Below are 20844 nucleotides of genomic sequence, written 5' to 3' on the forward strand. Positions count from 1 at the left end.
GCTTTAATTGTAATTCTAGAACTTTTTACTATCCCATTCTCTTCCTTTTTACTGGCGCTAATATAACCTAAATGTGTTGCAAGCGCCGTAAAACCCTTAAAAACAAAACAAACACAACGAGAATCGCGTCGTATTAGTATAAGGTAGTTATTCCCACATCATCTCCATCTTCATTTTTTTTTACTATTCTTCTTAACAGGTTTTCATTTTTCACTTTACCAAACCATTTGATTTTTATGATTTCCTTCAATCATGAAGTAAAAATTGTTATGCGTGTTGTAGCTATAAATTAACTGTCTTATTTTCCTTTCATTGACAGAGCCAGCCCCCTGCCTACTACGATGTCGCTACCCAACCAGAGATGTAGAGTTGTCAGGAGGAAATTCGAGTGAAGATGAGGACAGAGGACAATGGGGAAACAAGGCAGAGTTCATCTTGTCTTGTGTTGGACTCTCTGTCGGCCTGGGAAATGTCTGGAGATTTCCGTACCTGGCCTATGAAAATGGCGGTGGTGAGTTACTAGAGCATCTAGGATGGTTGTGGTATCGCTTGAAGATTTTGGCGGTGTTGTTGTTTGTGGTAGAAAACGACGCACACAGACAATGTTACTGATGGCGATTGAGGTGATGATGGTGCTGATGATGATGATAATGAGGAGGAGGAGGATAATATGGAGGAAAGGAGGAGGAAGAGAAGGACGGGAAGGATGAGGAAAAGAAGAAAAAGACTGAAAATGCTAAGTTGAAAAAATAAGAGGATTGAAGATGATGATGATGATGATGATGATGATGATGATGATGATGATGATGATGATGAATTTAGGGAGGATTACGGGGCTTGAAATAGTTAAATGTAATTTCACTACCAATGAACGATATGCAATGTTATTTATTATTTATCGCTTACAATAATATGTCTTAATAATTTGACTACATGCCACCCCCAGCCGCCTTCCTGATCGCCTACCTAGTTCTCCAGTTGTTGATCGGTAAGCCCATGTACTTTATGGAGTTGGTCATGGGGCAGTTCTCTGGCAAGGGACCCACCAAGGTCTGGGAGATGAACCCCGCAGCTAAAGGTAAATCACATACCATGCAACACTCTTAACATAATCAAAGGGGTATAATCTTAAATAATATCCATGTGTACTTGGTTTATATATATATATATATATATATATATATATATATTATATATATATATATATATATATATATATATATATAATATTCTGGGGTTTTTTTTCTTTCCTATATCCTTCCTTATTTGAGTAATGCAAAATTTGCTGCTCGAAGAAATAAATAATATGAAATTGAATGTAAGCTTCAATTTAATTACAAAAACAGATCAAATGAACGTTTCGGGTTTCTCCTTTATCAACAAAAAAGGATGAATGAAGCACTACATGAGATTATTTGAGTAATATGTTTGCACCGACGACATTTACAGCTGTCTTTGATTTAATGCTGTACCGACAATCAAGCTATCTGCTGGAAGGCAAAAAAAGTACCCAAATTGTACTTAATTACGATATCTATACACTTTAGTTTCATATCTCTTGTAATTACAGAGGGGAAAATCAAATAGACTGTATGAAAACCCCACAAATCAATAATGATTACATTGAACAGTCTTCCGTTTCTGAATTGTTTTTGTTTTAAATCAAATTATGTATCCAATGAAAGATGTTTTGTAAAAATATAGTTCAACATTGCCATCCTCCTTCACACACTTTACCCGCCCCTGACTCCACCTCCTCAGGAATTGGAATCTCCATGTGTATCATCTCTTTAATCGTCGCCATTTACTACAACATCATCATGGCCTACACACTCTACTATTTCTTCTCCTCTATGCAAGAAACACTGCCTTGGACAGAGTGTAGCAAGGTGAGTTGCTGACATGGTAAACAAGTCGATTTATAAGGGGTAGCAGCTACTACTACTACTACTACTACTACTACTACTACTACTACTACTACTACTACTACTACTACTACTACTACTACTACTACTACCACTACCACTACCATTACTTCTACGACTACTACTGTTACTACTACTATTATCACTATTACAACTACTGCTGCTGCTGCTGCTGCTGCTCGTAATGCTGCTGCTCCTACTCCTACTATGGTGTTACTGCCGCCTCTACCGTCACCAAAACCACCACCACACTACCACTACCACCACCACAAGCACCACCACCACAAGCACCACCACCACAAGCACCACCACCACAAGCACCACCACCACCAGCAATACTACTACTACTACTACTACTACTACTACTACTACTACTACTACTACTACTACTACTACTACTACTACTACTACTAGTAGTAGTACTACTACTACTGCTACTACTACTACTAGTACTACTACTACTACTACTACTACTACTACTACTACTACTACTACTACTACTACTACTTCTCCTCCTCTTCCTGCTACTACTACTATTACTACTACTACTACTACTACTACTAATACTACTACTACTACTACTACTACTACTACTACTACTACTACTACTACTACTACTACTACTACTTCTCCTCCTCTTCCTGCTACTACTACTATTACTATTACTACTATACTACTACTACTACTACTACTACTACTACTACTACTACTACTACTACTACTACTAGTACTACTACTTCTACTACTACTACTACTACTACTACTACTACTACTACTACTACTACTACTACTACTACTACTACTTTTTATCTATCTTGTCTTGACAGGAATGGATTGATAAGTATAACTGCGTGGAAGACAGGGGGTTTATCTACGACGATTGCAAGGGTACCTCAACAACGAATTGTACTTGTACGGGGAAGGCAAGCATCGACAATAACCTTACTTTCGCTTGCACTCCAAAAAGGCAAACAGCTGCAGAAATATTCTTCTAGTGAGTATCCTGCTTTTTATTGTCACTCATTGGTATTGTGGCTTGTCCTGTCACTGAATTGAGGTATTTTGGTCGATGTTAAAAGCGGGGAACGTGATCACCCCTGAGTCGGTGGACTTCCAACGGTCCATTGCCGTACTAGGGCTGGGACAAGAAATGAAGTGAGTAGGAAAGTGCCAGAAGACAATAGAGAATAAAAATTTCGCAGCGGCGATGGGGGCTCGAACCCGCGACCTTAGTGGTACAACTCCGCCTGGCCGGGGAGAGCGTGACTCTACTGTATGAGCTATCCACGATCCCAAAAAAGATCGCATCTAACCCTAGTCTTATTAGAGCCTTTTCTTCCTGACTTCTTGAGGTCACGAGTTCAACACACACAGAAACGCCGCGAAGTTGACCAACATTAAAGCTTAATAGCTAATATTCTCAACACAAACATGTAACATAGAAACGATTGAGACATTGAGTATGCTCCGGTACCTATTTGGGGTGAATATTTAAGTGCCTGCTCCACTCACTTTTCTGAATTAAAAATAGGTCGAGGGACTCATTGTAAAGCGCTTTGAACACGTTTAGTGGATATTGCGCTTTATAATGCTCACGTTTTTATGCATTATGCATCACATCGGCGTGGTACTAGATTGAAGCAATGGGTCGCATAATAAGTTCATTTCGTGTATTTCTATTTTTTTCGGCTTTTAAACTAATAATCATAACTGATGAGGATTTAGATATGTTTTCCTACCTTCGCCACTTCTTATATCTGATTTCTTTCTCTTAGTTCAATACCCTATTTATTAATAAACCTTTTATCCTTGCAGCAAAGAGGTCATCCAGAAATCAGACGGTGTAGACCCAGACCAGATGGGAGACCCTCTATGGAAACTTGCCTTGTGTCTTCTCTTGTCTTGGATTGTGGTCGTCTTCTGTCTCATCAAGGGTATTAAGAGCTCTGGAAAGGTAACAAAATTTCTTGTTTTCATGTGCATGTTTGAAGATTTTAAAAAAATCGGAAGTGAATATCAATCTACCAGAAACTGAGATCGTTGAATTTGAATTATTGGGGGGGGGGGGGGGGACCCCAAAATTTAATTTAACAGCTTCATGAAAATAACTAAAAGCAAAACAAAACTAATTATTATTATCATTATTATTATTATTATTATTATTATTATTATTATTATTATTATTATTATTATTATTATTATTATTATTATTATTATTATTATTATTATTATATATTATTATTGCTGTTGTTGTTGTTGTTGTTATTATTAATGTTCTCGGAGATTGGGATTGTGATAGAACTATTTCGTGATATTACCCGTCGTGTGCAAAAAAAAAATCTGTATCATAATAATAATATGTCAGGCAAAGTACAAAATCACACAAGCTAAAATGAGACAAACAGGATAGACAATATTCTCTAGTTTCTCAATCATCATCAGCGCGATAGACTGTTTAATTCTGTTCTTTAAACGAAAAATAAACAGAATATTCAATTATTTAATTTTTTTTATTCGAGAGAAACTTGTCAGTGTTTTAATACCTTTTTTCACTTAATCCTTGGTGTCTTAAGCTGTTTAAATGACGAGAAATCAAGATGTCTTTAAATCTCTCCGGTTTAAAATTAATAATTAGCAAGTTACATACAAGTTTTTTGGTGGGATTTGAGTGTTCCGAGATTTATCCTTATAACATTAGCAAATAAAATCCCCATTACCTTTATTAACCCAGCAGATTCCACTGGTGTTCTTATCCTACTTCCTTACCGCGGGCATATTTACTGTGGTGCTCCAACCGCGGAATCGATATAGATAGTATGCGCTTAGCTAAGTAGCTCACAGCGTTGCCATCCGGAAATATAACGGACCAACACACAAAACTTTGTGTGACCATGATCGTTTATAGTCAGGTTAATACAAATACGGATGGCAAAAAAAAAAAACAATAACAAAGACCTGAGTGACGTCAACTTCGAACTATCTATAATGCGTACTTTCTCAAAAATCCCTTTGGTAGAAGACGATTGTACGTAAGTCGTCCTTGATCCAATCTCAATACAATTTCACTCACTCACTCACTCAATCCTCTACGGTACGTCTCCAAGTCTCCTTGGAGCGGCCTCGCTGTCTCTTTCCTTATTTATTTTTTTTTCTTCATAACAATAGGTGAAAAATACATTTAAATATATATTTCCTAATATCCATTCAAAGCATGATAGATTTCAATAATAAACTAGGTTTATGCGGTTATGTGGTCTGGGGTATGAAACTTGCTTTCGGATCGGAAGGTCCTGGGTTCGAACCTCGCTCGGCGCATAATTGAGTCCTTGTAAAGGCATCACATCCTCTCACTGTACTCGGGTATAAAATGAGTACCTGGCCGTTAACAGCGTTGTCTCTGTCCGAAAAAAATGGTAATATCGCCAAACTGGTAAAATTGCTGTTGCTGTTGGTCACACTTGTAAAGCACTTTTAGTGGATATTGTGCTATATAAAAGCTCACGTTATTTTTATGGTGTTTCTACTAAATAATTACGAATTGTTAGAAATTTTTTTTGATTATTGTTCCCTTCAAATATAAAAAGATTAGATATTGGTCTAGTTACTAAAATAATTCTGGTCGTATCAAAAGTATTCGTGAATACTTTTGACCCGGGATGCAAGTTGCCGACTCCTACTATTCGCTGCTTGTAATCGATTGACCCGGGATTCATTCACTTTTTCATCAGAGCCCTAATAGGGACAGTGTACCCATAAAAAAAAATTTTATAATCACTATTATGATCTTTATTCAATTTCCAGGTCGTGTACTTTACCGCTACTTTCCCCTACGTCATTCTACTCATCCTTCTGATTAGAGGGTCCCTCCTAGACGGAGCTATCGACGGTGTGGAATTCTTCCTTGTACCTAAATGGGACAAGCTGACGGATGTTGATGTAAGGAGATGATCTGCTAATTATATTCCTCTAAGATATCGAGGCTTTGCCATAGACGAAAAAAGGAGCATCTTGATGCAGCATAATACCAGAGTTCCCCATAATGACTTAAATGATTCAAAGCGTAATATTAGATTGGGCCTTTTAACTCTTTTGTGTTTGTTCTATCATCATGTACTTCCATGTGGCCCTTTTGGTTTCGCCTAGACATTGCGTCTTTTGCTTAGAGGAGAAACAGCCTGTTGAATGTATTTTTTTTCATGAGATGTGATTTTTTGGTAAATTATCTCTGCGTTGAATATTGATACTATTTATCACATTTTTTGAGATGTTTCATATCCCCTTTGGGTATGTCTTGGTGTATTTTTAAGTGGTCTAAATCTTGACAGAATATCGGAATTCACATCTGTTTCTTTGCTCTACTTGTCACATGGGCCGTCAAACCTCGAAATTCAACAAAGCGCAATTTTGGAGAGAAAACAAACCAACAAAAAAAAATACAAACAAACAAACAAATAGTTCTTCAAAGCCATAAAGCCATGGATCCGGCGTTTAACCGACGTTTAACGACGTTTTTTTTTATAGCATTAAATGTTGGTTACCCTTTGGATAAGACTCGAGTCTATTGCAAAGGACTTTTCATCAGATCCAACTGACCCAGAATGCTGGACAAGAAATAAGGGGAGAGAGTTCAGAAAAAGCTCGATTGCACCCGAGATCAATCACGGCCACGTTGCTTGTGAAGCGAGTTCTCTACTAATTATTTTGACTCCCAAACCAAAAACGATAGACAAAGGCTAATATATTTAAAAAGCTGAGTCATTTTTTGTGAAAATTATTTGATAGACTAAAATATTGTATTTAACTGGTAATTCTGTTTCGATTAGGATGTTTTAAAACAAAAACGAAGATGCATTGATTTTGCACTATATATAATATGCATTTTCATAATACAGGTATGGGTTGCTGCAGCCGGCCAGATGTTTTTCTCTCTCAGTGTGTCATTCGGAGGTATCATCATGTTTGGAAGTTACAACAAATTCAAGAATCAAGTCTATTAGTGAGTATTTAAACCAATATCTTGATATTGCGTTGAGAAAGGGTGTAACGAATTTTTTTAAATTGAAGTTTACTTAGGGACACTCTTAGATACCAGATCTATACTCAAAACTTGAGTGAAAAAGAAACAACATACTTTTTATCGGGGTAAGGAATAGTAATGTCATATCTAAAAATAATCAAACTTTAACTCTCTCCTTACCAACTACAACAGGAAAATCGTCACATTTGTTACGATAGAATGAACATTTTTGTTAATCAGAAACGTTTTGTACATCACAATATCTCTTGAAAAAATCTTTGTTTCGTCAAGCTCATTATGCTACACAAAAATTATTTATAAGTAGGAACTTATATCTCTTCAGTTTGAGTGTTAAAAAAATCAATTTTTTTCTTGAAATGCTCGGTAATGAGAGACTTAATATTGTTTCAATAATAAGTTATCGTAAGTTTAACTATAAAATCAGGAAGATCTAGACGCATAATACACAATGTTTACTTTTCAGGGTCTGATTAATCTCATTATGAAATTGTTTAAATGCGGTGGGTTACAAATTAAATGGTAAATGGTAGTTAAATGACTTGTTGGATTTAGATAAAAAAGGAACTCATCAAACGTGTTTCTTCGTCTTCTTTCTGGGCACATTACAGCGATTCCCTCTTCATCAGTGTAATGGATTTAGTCACCAGTATCATTGCTGGCTTTGTCGTGTTCACCACGTTTGGAGGAATGGCTAAGACCATCGGAACTGACGTGGATAAAGTAGCTAAGGGAGGTAAGTAAGCACGGGTCTGTGGTGATACTTCGTAATAATGATGATGATGATGATGATGATGGTGATGATGATGATGATGATGATGATGATGATGATGATGATAATTCAATGGTAATAATGATAATATAATTATAATGATGATAATAATGATAATGATTATAATAATAATAATGAGAATGATAATAGTAATAATGATAACGATAATGATATTGATGAAAACAACGATGATGATGAGCTGCAATAGTGTTGTATTTGGATATTTTTCATATCACCTCACTTGACTTTGGTATCAATGAGCAGCTGGGCTATAGGTGGTGACGTATAATGTAAATATAATGAATTAGACAACAGAATGTCTTACAGGTGACTTTAGTCTTATGAATCTATCACATTTACATTTTTTGCAATCTATTGAATGGGAAATCTGTACACAATAATTTGTTATATCATTACTTATCTAAGTCAAAATAATATTAGAGTATCACATTATGCCCTCCCAGGTTATGGTCTTGCCTTTATTGTGTACCCGAGGCCTTGTCTAATCTACCACCATCACAGCTTTGGTCCATCCTCTTCTTCTTCATGTTGTTTACACTCGGACTCGACTCAGAGGTAAGCCAATGCACCAAAAAGGTAGACTTCTTCATTGGTGCACACACACAAAAACATGTAAAAATAAATATCATTGGGTTTTTGTTTTGTTTTTTGTTTGCTTGTTTCTTTGTTTTTTTGTTTGATTTGTTTATTGGGGGGGGGGGGTGGGTAAGCTATTTTATTTTATTTTTTATTGTTTTGTTTTTGTTTTTGCTTTAAAAAAAATCCTAATCAGTCTCTATCCCCTATCCAAATTCATCTCCTTTGTATTGCATTTTTTTGTGTGCGTTTAAGTGTAGACCTAGCTTTAGTATCTTTCAATTTCCCCACTATCGTTTTTTTTTTAACTGGACTTGAAATGGTCTAAAAATGTCGCAAGTATTTTACCCCCCCCCCCCCCCCCCCTTACAAACAACCCAATAATTACATAACTCTATAATATTTCCAGTTTGGTTTGATGGAGACGATCCTTACTTGCCTCCAGGACGAACTCCTAGACTACGAAAGTACAAGAGTCAACTGAGTATTGGATTGGGTATCATGTGCTACTTTTTGGCTCTACCCTGTACAACTCCGGTAAGTATTCTTTAGTCATTGAAAGGTTTAATTGGCTTAGTCTTAATAAGAGAAAATACAATGATTTTTTTTTATGACTCTCCAATTACAATCAGGCGGGGAGATGAACTCAAAATATATATTTCAAGATACTCGACTTCAATTAGGAAGAATACATTTATATTCCGTACTGCCAAAATATGGAACAGTTTAAATTCTCAAGCCAAAAAAGGCTAAAGAGATTAATGAATTAACAAATGTCCTTGATTGGAAACTTTGTGGCTTATGCTATATATATGACAGAGCATTCATACGATTTCAATAATAGGAATTTATTCTTCTTGGATATTTTCTTCTCTTCTATCTGTTTTTTTCCCTTTATAATATATTTTTATCTCAAAGGATATGCAATGTATAATGTACCGTATATCGTTGCTTATGTTTTAAGTGCATTTACTGAACACTCGGTCCATTTTAAAGCCCTATTACTGTTATAATATATACGATATATATGATATTAATATCCAGATAGATTTACCACATATTGAATACAAATTAATTAAAACTGCTATTAAACAAACCGATCTTGAACTCGCATGGCTAATGTGTTCCCACTTGATGTCCTCAGGGTGGAGATTATGTCGTAACAATCATGGACCATTACGGAGCTGACTTCTCTGTCCTGTTCTTGTCATGCTTTGAGGTCATCTCTGTTATGTGGGTTTACGGTAAGTTGGTTGACGTTCTTCTTGAAGAAGAAGAGAAGAAGAAGAAGAAGAAGAAGAAGAAGAAGAAGAAGAAGAAGAAGAAGAAGAAAGAAGAAGAAGAAAGAAGAAAGAAGAAGAAGAAGAAGAAGAAGAAGAAGAAGAAGAAGAAGAAGAAGAAGAAGAAGAAGAAGAAGAAGAAAGAAGAGAAGAAGAAGAAGAAGAAGAAGAAGAGAAGAAGAGAGAAGAAGAAGAAGAAGAAGAGAAGAAGAAGAAGAAGAAGAAGAGAAGAAGAAGAAGAAGAAGAAGAAGAAGAAGAAGAAGAAGAAAGAAGAAGAAGAAGAAGAAGAAGAAGAAGAAGAAGAAGAAGAAGAAGAAGAGAGAAGAAGAAGAAGAAGAAGAAGAAGAAGAAGAAGAAGAGAAGAAGAAGAAGAAGAGAAGAAGAAGAAGAAGAAGAAAAGAAGAAGAGAAGAAGAAGAAGAGAAGAAGAAAGAAGAAGAAGAAGAAAGAAGAAGAAGAAGAAGAAGAAGAAGAAGAAGAAGAAGAAAGAAGAAGAAGAAGAAGAGAAGAAGAAGAAGAGAAGAAGAAGAAGAAGAAGAAGAAGAAGAAGAAGAAGAAGAAGAAAGAAGAAGAGAAGAAGAAGAAGAGAAGAAGAAGAAGAAGAAGAGAAGAAGAAGAAGAAGAAGAAGAAGAAGAAGAAGAGAAGAAAGAAGAAGAGAAGAAGAAGAAGAAGAAGAAGAAGAAGAAGAAGAAGAAGAGAAGAAGAAGAAGAAGAGAAGAAGAAGAAGAAGAAGAAGAAGAAGAAGAAGAAGAAGAAGAAGAAAGAAGAAGAAGAAGAAGAAGAAGAGAAGAGAAGAAGAAGAAGAGAAGAAGAAGAAAGAAGAAGAAGAAGAGAAGAAGAAGAAGAAGAGAAGAAGAAGAAGAAGAAGAGAAGAAGAAAGAAGAGAAGAAGAAGAAGAAGAAAGGAGGAGGATGGTGACTTTAATATCTTTGTTAAAGATGAAATGAACTCCAATTGCATTCATTTCTCTTTGTTTTTTTTTTTTCAAGGTGTGATGCGATTCATGAAGGATATAGAATACATGTTGGGGGCCAGACCCACGGATGGCCCTACTGGGTATTCTGCTGGACTTTCTCGTCACCCATACTCATTGGTGTGAGTGTATAAATATTCTTTACATTTCACAAGTCACTTTGACATTCTGTGGGCATAATGAAACGACCTGGGATAAAGATGATACGGTTTTAGGTGTAAAACAGAATATTAGATTTCCTTGCAATCTAGTTGCTATGTAAGAGAAATATTGGCAAAAGTATTCAGTATTGTGTCCATGTATTTTCAGGTCTGATAGCCAAATACAGCTTATGAGTTTGGTTTAACACTGTTGTAATTTCGTAAGACCATTACAAATTGGTTTATCAGACCTGTATAGATATATAAGTACAGACAATCGGCTAAACCTAATTCACCTAACCATAGTTAAATATCAATGTCCATCATTTATATTTTAATTTAAATTATCCTTTTCCATATGTTGATGTGATATTTTACGATTTCTTCACATGCAAAACAACAAAAATATTTTGCATTCTTAAAATACAAAATCTTGGCTCCTTAGCACCTTTGATGGAAACATTTTGAGGCAACTATCCGTTAGCCAATGAGTCCATAGTTGGTAATGCTTTTGTGTGGAATAAGGACAACCTTAGTTAACATTCCTGGACTTTTTCAATGTTGCCAATCAAATTCATACAATAACACGCACTTCGTTTCTTCTCTTATTATATTGGGGTTTGATATTCATCGGTCTGAGACGATGCCGACGATGACGATGGTGATGATGATGATGACGACGATGATGATGATGATGATGATGATGATCATGATGTGTAAGGGTTTTTTGGTGGTTGTTTTTTTATGTCATTCGGATGATCTAGACAAGAACTTTTGAATATGGTAAAAAGTATCCACATATTACTAATAATATTATTTATCATTTTCATTTATTTTCTTTATTCCGTTTTAGTCCCTGACAATCTACCGAATGGTCAAATACAAAAGTCCTCAGTACGATAACAATGAGGACTACCCTGACCACGCCCAAATCATCGGATGGATCTTACTGACCATCGCACTTATCCCAGTCCCTATCTGGTTCTTCAAGAGGATATACGAGTCCAGATCAAAACCACAAGAAGAGGTAAATATAAAGAATAAAACGCATAAATATACAATGAAATCCTGATAAATTCAACACCGCTGGACCAGAAAGATGTGTTGATTTTATGCAAGATTGATTGATTTATCCATTATCATTATAACACACTTAAATGAGCAACAGAAAATCTGGGACCAACAAGAGGAGTTCACTTTATGCAGAAGTTGATTTTAAGAATGTTGACTTTATGCGGACTCCACTGGAATCCATTTCTACGGTTTCGCTGAGCTCAGGCGCTCGTAATGTAATGAATGATTCACTAATTCCCCATAATCTGGTCGCATGAAATACTCGTAAAATTGATATTTCAGACAGTACAAGTTACCTATTATGAGCTTTTCTACACTAACACTCTTGCAATAATTTTGTTTAAAGCCAGGAATTAGTTCATAATGGAGTTGATTTGAGTCGTGTGTGTAAAGTGTATTATCCGAGAAACCAAAATAGGGGCCATAGTTTTACGATTATTGTCATCCATCGGTTCAGTGCGTGGCTTTCGTAAACTCATGGCCTGATACCGAAGCCATCGTTAACATATTATAGCCTGCACTGGAACCCTATAGGACAGGCAGTTTGACGTCATTTTTTAGGTGTGTGTTTGTGTCTAGTGAGTTGTCGTTAGTAGAGCTCACGGAAACAAGTTATTTCATTGGTTGAACTATTGAATACAACTCACGATTAGTTTTCTTTTGTGGCAAAAGACTGGCATTTTGACGTCATTTTTTGGTCAGTGTCAGGCTATAACATTACGATGGCAACGCTGATACTGATACTGACCAACAAATGGCGTCAAAAGACTAGTCTTTAGCCACAAAAGAAATGTCGTGAGTTGCATTCAACCGTTCAACCAATGGGATCACTTGTTTCCTTGAACGCTACTTAAGACAACTCATTAGCCGGTCCACAAACCTAAAAATTACGTCAAAATACGGGTCTTATTGTTGTGTTTTGAAACGCGTACCCGAAACCTTTTATTGATCTCATCATCCGCTTTATTACTGACACAAAAGTGACGCAAGTGCCTAGAACCCCTTTAACCAAAACAAAACAACGGAAAAAAACACACAAAAACAAACAAACAAACAAAAAAAAAAAAAAAAAAAAAAACAACAAGCAAACATTAACATTATATTTTCCTTCCACAGAGATGGGCCTACGTCTTCAAGCCCACTAAGGCCTGGGTACCCAACGATGGTCAGGCATATCTGGTACCCGAAAATGGATACCAATGACCAAACAAGGAGTGGACAACCCTGCACTAAATAAATATTGACGACAGATCGATATGAGTCAATCGGTTCCATAATTCTACTCACGGCAAAGTATTTTAGTTTAAATTGTGTTTTATTTTGTGTTTTCTGAATTGTAAATGACCTGGCATGACTACCTGTCATCAATATGGGTTAACTAATTATGGGTTTTACTACCATTTATGTGTCTAATCTATCACATTTTTAAACCATAGTAGATATCTAATGATTTTAACATTTTAAAGGAAAGGATAGGGGAGAAAGAAATATGAAAAATAATTGCAGAATTTTATAAACGTTATTTTTATCAGTTCGCATTATTGCTGTAATCTTAAATGATCTTATTGGGTGAGATAAGGGATTCTTTAAAACTTACAAATTTAATTTTATGATCACATATTTGATGTAATATATAAAGTGACAGATTCGTATCCATTACAAATTTTAGCAGAGATATAAAATTTAGACTAGATGGTATACACTTTCTCAGCCTAAATAATGTTCAATCTATACCAAATCATGCCACAACGAATTAAGGGTTGATAGTATATAGGTCTATAATGTTCGTGTGGCGTCTCATCTTCAGTATGTAAATCTTGGTGAATATTTCTAAAATTACACAAATAATTTAACAAGATTTGGTTATTAATTCACTATAGACCTCACCAGCCGTGTGGGTTTTGCCCAGGAAGAGTTATCAGATTTTTTAAATAGTGTTGTTTTTTTTCGCAGTGTTCTTGTTTTCCATGTCAAAATGTGAGCATGATGAGATTTTATCCAGACTTCTTGGCAATCCAAACGGTTCACGCAAACATCCTTGTTTGGTTTTTAACTATTAGAATCAATCATAGAATCTGACATATTGAAATGAAAAAGTAATTTCCGGCTGGTGAGACTCGTATGGGGTTTCTCAAAGTATAATCAGAGTTGGCAACTGGTACGAAACAAATGGTTTTTATTGTTGGTATTTTTCAGAAAGTATATTATTTTCCTTTTCTTTTGAGATGAATTATAAAAAGATTCGCCAATTTCTTTTCATATAGAAATTTCATAACATTGTAAATATGCATTTTTATCATTAATATATATTATATATATATATATATATATATATATATATATATATATATATATATATATATATATGCCATTTTATATGTCTTTAATTTTACACAAATATTACGAATCCAGAAGAAAAACAGAGAATAAAATATTATATAGATCGAGTTGAAAAGATAAAAAGCGAATGAATATATAGACAGTTTGAAATAACATTTTTCATCCCTATTTCGTCATTGTAAAGCTCTATATAAATATGTATCTTCGTTTTCTTCTCCATTTTTATTGTAAAATTTACTTAATTGATCATATCATTCCAACGAATTATTTAAATAAATTGATGACCTGTCGGAGGAATTCAACCATCGCAATATATAGACCCTGTCCTCAAATTAATTCCGCTTTGTTCTTATGAATTTTCTTTTTTTCTTTTTTTTTTTTTTGTTTTGTTTATTTTTGGGCCTATTTTTTTTTGGGGGGGGGGGGGGGTGTTAGTTTTGGGCGTTTTTTTTTTTGTTGTTGTTGTTTTTTTGCCATTACTTTTTTTTTTTTTTTTTAAAAAAGTTAAACAAATTATTTTATACAAGGCTCTACATCGACGTGTACTTATTCGCAGGTCCGATAACTGATAATGGTTATGGGCGTATTGTTGTAATGGAAATACTTTCGATCCAACGTATAACATTGTCCAGTATAATAACAATGTTAAATCAGGCCCATAACTGCGCTCGGTTTTCAGACCTGCTAATATATGTTTATTATCTTATAGAGCGCAAGTGTGTGGGTTGATAGTGTTGACATCTATTATCTTATGATGTGTGTCATAATGCTGTTAAGTCATTTGGGATTTTTAAAAGTAGGTTGTATTATTAGTTGTGCGTAGGTAGACTATGTCATTGTAGCGTATTATAAAATGAAAGCGCCATGTATTAATCAACTTTGAATAATACATATCGAAAACGGTCTCATACATATACCTGACTGTAAGGAATACTTTAGTAAACAATGGAGGTTGGTGGGGAAAGGGGGGGGGGGGTGGAATTGCAGGGGTATTTACAAGCATGTGAAATTTACTTACAATTCTCTAGCGTGTCACCTTTTTTATTTTTATTGTGAGAGAATAATCCGAACTCTCTTCAATCTCATTAGAATATTCATGACTCCATAATATAGAAATAGATTAAATCTTATTAGATTCTTAAGAAAGTTCACAACATTTCCCCCACCCCTCACACAAACAAAATCCGACCCCCGACCCCTTTCTCTCTCTCTCTCTCTCTCTCTCTCTCTCTCTCTCTCTCTCTCTCTCTCTCTCTCTCTCCTCTCTCTCTCCGTCTATCTATTTATCTATCTTATTAGCATAATAGCAACATTCCAAACGATCACAAATCCGCTGTCAATCAGTCAAAGCATAATAATATTAGTATACCTGGCTTATTCTCTTCCATTTATTGAATTAATATTGAATTTTCAAAAATTGGTAGTGACAAAACGATGTTTTTGAGTAAGAATAATCAGAATTTAGGACAAAACACTGTGATGCTATCTCACAATCTAGCTTTTGTTACCTTTCTTCGTCGGGTTTACTTTTGTTACAGCTTTGAATAATCTGAATTTTATATTTCATTGACTCATATTTACAAAAGCAGTTTTGAAGATATATCCTCTTTCCATATGCCTGAACTCACAAAATTGAATGTTGTCATTCTTGATGAGAGATTGTAGATTTCAAAATATTAATTCCATGCAGCCGTGTTGGGTTCCTACCTCCCATAGTGGGCAGGGAGGTACTTATTGTGTCTTCTATCCCCCTATATCTGTTTTCCAACTTGCATTCTGTCTTTGTCTTGGAATGAGATTGCTTGGTTTTGTCCTGGCCCTGGTCGGGGTCCTGGCTGGGAGGGAAACAGTCGAATGCATAGTTATTGTTTTGGGAGATGATATTTTTTTCCTTGTAAATCATCTCTCTGTTAGGTATTATTATATTTGTTCTAATTTATAATGTAAGCATTTGAGTGTATTCCTCTTAGTGGGGGCCGTGCTTGTGTCCGGATGAGACTTATTGGTGATCTCAAACTAAGAACATTGATGGTATGCTCTTGGAATCTACATCTGATCCCTATTTGTTCCCAGTTCCCCTTTGTCTTACTTTTTCTTGAATGCTTTAATTGTAATTCTAGAACTTTTTACTGTCCCATTTTCTTCTTTTTACTGGCGCTGCTATAACCTAAATGTGTTGCAAGCGCCGTAAAACCCTTAAAAAACAAACAAAACAAACAATTCCATGCAGCTGTTCACAATATGTTGATTCGATTGCGTTAAAACATTCCATTTTTTTTTTAAATATAAAATTTTATTTTCATCTTTGTATTATTCTATTTCTACATTGAATTTACTATTTCTCATATTATAAGATGATAAAATAAAGAATGTTTCAAAAAATAATTTTCCATAGGTTTTTTGTTGTATTAAAAAATATCATTTCCCAAAACTCTTTAAATACATTTAAATGTTTCCCTCCAAGCCAGGGTATCCGGTCAGAACCAGGACAAAATAATTAGAAGACACAGTAAATGTCTCTCTGTCCACAAGACAATAACCGTCAAAATACAAAACGCAAAACATAAGCGGGAGGTTGGCCGTGACAAGAGACGTGCATATGTAGGTCTATTATGGATTCACAAAATCAAAAAAGAAATAGACTTGACTATTGAGACTAAAGTCTCAATCATCGCTCGCCGTTTTAGTTGATTCAAGGGATATAATCCACTAATAGTGTGCAAAATTAAGGGACACAACCTAGCGAGATCGGCCAGGAACTTGGGTCGTTACCGTCGTAACTAAGAGAAACGTTAATAATTTATTTTATTTTACATCGATAGTGTCCCTTGGTAATGAAAAATAAAAACTTTTTTTTTCAATTCCGACAGACGTTGAGTTTTATTCCCATTTTATAGTTTTAATCGTGCATGTTTAGTAAGGTTCAGACTTTCATTTAATCCAAGAGCGAATCATTTGTCACAAAAATGTCCATATCATACGGTTCAAGTCTCCTGTTGGGCGTCCATTATGTACCGGTACCTACAAATAATGTGTTTGTTTTTGTTTTGTTTTTAAGGGTTTTACGGCGCTTGCAACACATTTAGGTTATATCAGTGCCAGTAAAAAGGAAGAAAATGGGATAGTAAAAAGTTATAGAATTACAATTAAAGCACCCAAGAAAAAGCAAGACAAAGGGGAACTGAGAACAAATAGGGGTCAGATGAAGATTCCAAGAGCATACCAACAATGTACTTAGTTTGAAATCACCTACAAGTCTCATCCAGACACAAGCACAAAATCCAACAAAGAGGAATACACTCAAATGCTTACATTATACATTCAAAATAAAAATAATAATACATAATAGAGAGATGATTTACAAGGAAAAAAAATATCATCTCCCAAAACAATAACTATGCATTTGACTGTTTCCCTCCCAGCTAGGACTCCGGCCAGAGCCAGGACAAAACCAAGTAATCTCATTCCAAGACAAAGACAGAAAGCATGTTGGAAAACAGATATAAGGGGATAGAAGACACAGTAAGTGCCTCCCTGCCCGCTATGGGAGACAAATAATGTGTATCTAGGCAATTCATGTCGAGGTGCCCTAGAAAAGATTTCCCGGCCTGATTTTGCTTTTAAGGGTTTTACGGCGCTCTCAGCCAAGGACAAAGTCAAATAATATCACCCAAAGACAAAGAGAGTAAGCAACACGGAAATCATATATAGGAGGATAGAAGACACAGCAAGTGACCTCCCTGTCCACTAACGGAGGGGTCAAAAGACCCCACCCTGACTCCAAGACAATAACCGAAATGGTTATGTTTGTAAGGGTTTTACGGCGCTTGCAACACATTTTGGTATACCAGCGCCAGTAAAAAGAAGAAAATGGGATAGTAAAAAGTTCTAGAATTACAATTAAAGCACACAAGAGAAAGTAAGACAAACGGGAACTTACAGAGAGATGATTTACAAGGACAAAAATATCATCTCCCAAAACAATAACTATGCATTTGACTGTTTCCCTCCCAGCCAGGGCCAGGACAAAACCAAGTAATCTCATTCCAAAACAAAGACAGAAAGCTTGTTGGAAAACAGATATAAGGGAATAGAAGACACAGTAAGTGCCTCCCTGTCCACTATGGGAGACCAGGAACACCACCCAGGCAACGAATTTCGGTCATATCAGCACCAAAACTGGGATAGTCAAAAGTTCTAGGATTACCATTAGGTTACCAAAGAAAAAGTAGGACAAAGGGGAACTATTTTAAATAGGGAATAGCTGTAGATTCCAAGCGCACGCTATCAGTGTACTTAGTTTGAGATCACCAAAATGTCTCATTCTGACATATATACGGGTCCCCACTAAGAGGAACGCACTCAAATGTTTACAAATCATATACAATATGTAAAAGCAAACTAATACAGTGCATAACAGAGATTATCCGGTCAGAACCAGGACAAAATTAATTAGAAGACACAGTAAATGTCTCTCTGTCCACAAGACAATAACCAAAATCAACCTGGAAAAAAAGATGGTCAAAATCCCAACCCACACATCGGAAAATGATGTAGATGGATAAAAGAGACAGCAAGACCATTAACTGGTGTAAAGTCTAATGACCGTCCCAAGACGCAAATATTCCTCCTCTCAGGTGGAGAGGGAGCCTTCCAACCAACGCTAACCTAGAAAAAATCTCACTCATGGAAAACACACTTATAAAACATAAACTTTGAATTAGTTACAAAACAATAATGAACGCTGAATAAAGAGGTGGAAAGAACAAACAGGAGAAATATCACTTGTCAATAAATGAAATAAATTTATTAAATAATTAATTATCCCAAACATTAAAAAAAATAATCTAACAAAACATGCTTCACTAACAATTAAAACAAAAATCAAACTAATTATATATTTCTTGATAAAACCTAATAAAATACATGTGGAAGTAATGACATGGCCATCTAATTGACTATTACTTACTCTTACTACAAAATAACAACATAATGATACAATCAGTGGCAAGAGTGGCGCACGCAGAGAGCACTCAAGAGTTGTCAATGGGTGAATGAATACCATGAGTAGATTAAATTTAAAAATTCAGTTAAATAATGTTACAAATAAAGTTGGTATACAATAAAAAAAGAGATAAATATTGTTATTCTTCTTTCTAAAACGATTAGGGGAAACAGTTTAATTTGTTAAAAATCTCTTGTTTCATTTTGTCTATCATTTAACGCATAATATAATTATAATACCCTGTAAAATCAAGCTTTTTGTCACAAAATACCTTTTAAAAAAACCCTGCGTCGACGAGAAAATTTAATCCAATTGAAGAAATATTTTTCAAAGTTAAGGATGGATACAAATATTGAAATTAGATTGTCACGATCAGGGAAACATACTAAGGAAGCTCCTGTTTCATTCAAATTGAGACCCAACCAAAGAATTTTTTTATTCTAAAATTCTTTAAAAACCCTACACACAATTGAAGACCTAGAACTGAAATTGTCTGCCTTTTTTTGGGCCTACAACAGCAACTGTTATCAAATTATTTGTGCATTTGATGTAGTTGGAGATTACTATTCTGCTTTCCTAGTCGATAGAATATAGAATCTACAGGTGACTCTTTTCAGATCATGAGCATTAATCAAGGAGTTGTTTCAGTAAACTAAAATTTTGAATGTGGATGGTAAAATGGAAAATATGTCGATTATGTATGTCGATCCACAAGATATGCACGGTTTAACATTATAATCCCCCTAAGACCAAATGTAAGACAGAATATAGAGAAGATAAAGGCCTGAGACTATTTTTGGCAACTAACTCAAGATCTGTGCAAATGAGCCTTGACCATTGACCTCTTTCGAAGCTCTTTCACACTTTTTAATATTTTAATTTGCCAAAGAACAACTAGGACAACTATTATCCTCCATTAAATTAAATATGTTGAGTCCAAAACTTAAAAGGATATCTACCACCAAGTCAATCAAGACATAGGACCTCAACTTAGATGGAAACAATAGGGCAACAAATATGATCTTTTTCAATCTACTCTAAGTATTTTTGATTTGACTGAATATGTTAGGGCTTTTCTTCGCTAAACATTAAATACTCCATAATACGGGTCATGATAATCTAAAGACGTCGATAATTGCTTTCTAAAATTTGGGTGAGACAATAATCTGAGAACTAATATCCATCAGAAAATTTAATATGGAACTGAATTCATCATTTACACTTGCATTTCATCTCTTTTTAAACGATGTTTACCCTTCATAGTGGTAGTGCGTTACTGTAATTTCTTTTCTAGTTTGATGAGCAATGAAAAATAGAATAAATAATAAATAAATCATTTCTGCTAAAGAATTTAACACTTTCTGCAATCTGTCAATATCAGCCATGGTAAACGATATAGAAGGGAATCACAATGTTCTGGGATCGTCCTGAAGGTTACAACACCAACCATACACAATTACAATAAATAACAGTTTGGAGCAGAAATAAAATTTTTTAAAAAAATTGGAAGTGATGAAAAGATATAGCAAAAGTTTCTGTAAGTAGAAAAATGATCGGAGAAGATGATAAGGAAGAAAGAAAAATACTTCAAAAGACTCTTGCAACACTTTTCCGAGTCATACAAGTGCCTAGGAGAAGAAAAGTGATAGACAAAACAATTATAATTCTGACAGATTTATAGATTCATTGCCAGAAACAACCT

General features: G+C 35.0%; 1 pseudogene across 1 annotated transcript; it reads left to right on the plus strand.

The window, feature by feature from the left end:
* The first annotated feature begins 323 nt into the window (after nt 1-323).
* LOC144971807 (sodium- and chloride-dependent neutral and basic amino acid transporter B(0+)-like) lies at nt 324-13000 on the plus strand (annotated as a pseudogene). Its single transcript, XR_013645183.1, has 14 exons — nt 324-511; nt 947-1078; nt 1762-1889; nt 2753-2919; nt 3741-3879; nt 5727-5861; nt 6818-6921; nt 7572-7696; nt 8197-8308; nt 8739-8866; nt 9474-9573; nt 10600-10705; nt 11577-11750; nt 12914-13000. The product of XR_013645183.1 is annotated as a sodium- and chloride-dependent neutral and basic amino acid transporter B(0+)-like (transcript).
* The last annotated feature ends 7844 nt before the right edge of the window (nt 13001-20844 follow it).

The sequence above is a fragment of the Berghia stephanieae genome, chromosome 4 (genome assembly GCF_034508935.2).
Source record: "Berghia stephanieae isolate SIO BIC M18660-M18661 chromosome 4, UCSD_Bste_1.3, whole genome shotgun sequence".
NCBI lineage: Eukaryota > Metazoa > Mollusca > Gastropoda > Nudibranchia > Aeolidiidae > Berghia > Berghia stephanieae.